Consider the following 3,187-nt stretch of genomic DNA (forward strand, 5'->3'; position numbering starts at 1 on the left):
CGCCGGAATTGTCCTTTAAATAGCTCTAAATGACATAAAATTTAAGTGTGTACAATGTCAAACTTGAGTTTAAGATAATGACAGTACCTAACCCTAACCCTTAAAAGGGTAGCTGGCTGCCACTCTGGCCCATTCACTGAACTGGCGGCTAACTGTCACCTGAACCGAGCTGCTGGCTTTATATTGTCTGCTTGTCTGTCACTCCCACTGTTGAGGCAGAACAGATGCAGAGGCTGCAGCTCCTGTTTCATTTAGCTGCTGCATGGAGACAGAATGTAGGAGGATAAAAGAGTCAATGTCTGATGTTTCAGCCTCTTATAGAAGTCCCATTATATGCACATGCAATAAAGACATTCTCTTATAGGGGTCCCATTACATGCCAATACAATAAAGAGTATTAGGTAGTAATTATCTCTCTGTATTCCACTAGTTTTAGATAATTGCAGTCATCTGTGACACCATGTGCCCTCATTACCCGGGCCTACGCCAGAAGAAGACTATTCTTTTACCTTTCAACCTTATAGGAGATGAATGTTTGATACTCAAAAGATTTATTAGGGGTTCAGTATAAACCCAAATATAATTTATTCAATCACATAAACTTATTAGATTGAGGGTTAGAGAGATGCAGTGGTTTTAATAAAATTTACAGTAATCTTGTCATCAGGACAAACGTGTGGGTTTTTTTTTTAAATCTTTATTCAAGCGTGTGGTCTTTTAGTTTAAGAACATGGCTTATTGATTTCAGGTTCAGATTTTCCCTCACACTCAAACAGCCTCTGCTTGTGCTCAGATTTGCTGTCGTTGTGTTCAAACTGTGTGCTTGCACTCAGATATATTGTTGCTTGCACAGATTTCCTGCGCTCACACTCACACTGCTTCTGCACGCTCGAGAAACATCATAGTTTTTGCTCTAATAACTACATATTGAATAATAGTGGCCCGCCAATGTCGAGGACCTCAAGTTGTATATCTGAAATGTGGTAGGGAAGCATACTGCATTCAAAAAATGGCTCTGTTTTTTTAATTGAACGAGATATCTCCAGCACACTTTGCATGCCCAGTGCTGGCTCTCAGTCCCCCCTGTCATGTTCTCAAACTTAAAAGACCAAGAGAGGAAAAAAAAAGTACTAAGCTTCTTAGATTTATTGAGACTAGTCTATATGAATAAAGTTGACTTGACACTGTAAAGTATATTCACAAACATAAATAGTGTGTCAACTTAGAATGGATATGTTGTATATGCCTCTTTTCTTGCTCTGTTTAACTATATTACATATATACCTGCAGGTGATCTGCAGTGTGTTAGTTGGTTTTTGGTAATTAGGGTTATTGCAAATTTGCCACCGGTTTCTGATTGGTCAGGTCTGTAGTGCTGATAAGCTCCTGCAGCAGTTGGTGCTGCTGTTCGTATTTGAACATCAGTTCATTAATATGCATTTTCTGTTTGCCTTTATGTAACTGTCCATTAATGATGATGCATGATCAGACTACATCATGTTTGTGTAGACTGTATGACAGATGTGATAAAATGCTCTGAAGAGTGAGCTAAGTGTAGCAAAGCAAATGACAACAATGCTGTGTGTCTATTTGTAATGTAGTTAAAGCTGCAGTAGGTAATTTTATGAAAATAATTCTGTGTCATATTTGCTGAAATTTTCACTATATCTCTATAGCTCTAATTGGTTGTTTACGTCCAGGTCCGGTGGATTCTTGTAAATGCTATTATTATCTGTCTCATGTACTACTGTTAGAACACAGTGAAAATCTTAGCAATCTTATACAACAAGTTGTATAAAAGTTACCGAAAGCGGCTTTAACACTGACAAAGAAGAGTAATTGGACAGTAAGCCATATATTTGCAATGTCGGCTTAATGTCAGTGCAGCCCATCTAGTACTGTTATCAATAAATAAATCTTATTTTGGCCCAAAGACCACAGGTCAATGCAGCCATGTTTAAATTTGGATGACCTACTGTGCTTTAAAAAGTAATGATTCTGTGCGCCACTAAATAAGGAATGCACCATTTGCGGAAAAGAAAATGACAGGAAATGGAAAAGGTTGGGAACCACTGCCTAAACTCTTAACTGACAAATACCCCTATAATATAATAAAGAAACCTGAACGTAACACTCAAACAAATTCACCATTTTTAAACAATAAAAACTAAACTAGAATAAGGAAACCCACTCTGCAAAACTAACTGAAACTACGTGAGAAACACTGCTGAAATAAGTTCAAAATATCTATTAAAAAAAACGCTACAATTGCCTCTTTGTCTTAATTTTAGGAAAAATTTATGATTATCTCTTTTAAATCCACTGCAGTTATAAGCAGGGAAAAGTGCTTACACAATCTGTACACATTAGTGCGTTAATGGACTATCTACTGCAAATTAATTTTCCATCCCATTTGCAATTTTGCAAACACTACAGTCCTCACTGTTAGAGTAAATGAAACATCTCATCGCCAGACTATTCACTATAAACTGTGAACAGCAAGCATCAGATATGAGAGGAAAGCAGACTCTGGAGTGCTGGCCCCTTTTGCAAACTACAGCTTTTGACAGCACTGAAATGTGAGAGTTGGACCATTTGAAAGCGCACAGGTGAGCAGTTACATCAATGTTACAGTATGCTGCAAAGTAAGGCTATTTTCTCATACAGTTTGGTGTATACACATACCTCTGCATTATTTCTGTATATACTGTACAGATAACTATAAAAATTTTAAAGATCTCCTTTTAAAGAACAGTTTTTTTCATCATGTGGTGGTCGTAGCTAAGAGCTGGGTGGGCACTTGACCCCTCAAGGGTCTACTTCTCTATCTATATCTCTCTCTTTCTCTATTTATTTGCCATCAACATTTCATAGCTGCCCAGTGTTGTATACGCAACAACAATAAGACCTCGATGACGGCACTTCCTCCTTTATGGGAGCTGCTGAATATTTCATCACACGGCAATCTTCAGAGTCAGACTGCGCATTTTCCCAGCAAGCCGAGAAGTGCGAGGATGCTGCTGGAGGTCAGGGAGAGGGAACGGCAGGCAGAGGGCGGGCAAAGGGAAGAGACAAACTCGGCAAAATAAAGGGAATGCGGACAAAGATGAAAAGAAGAAATGCAGAGAAGGCCTCCCAGTAGAAGTTGGGAAGGATGCCTGCTTCAGCTGCAGCATCCCCCCCCCCG

Source organism: Morone saxatilis, unplaced genomic scaffold (genome assembly GCF_004916995.1).
Source record: "Morone saxatilis isolate NCDOM2014 unplaced genomic scaffold, NCSU_SB_2.0 Contig16, whole genome shotgun sequence".
Classification (NCBI taxonomy): domain Eukaryota; kingdom Metazoa; phylum Chordata; class Actinopteri; family Moronidae; genus Morone; species Morone saxatilis.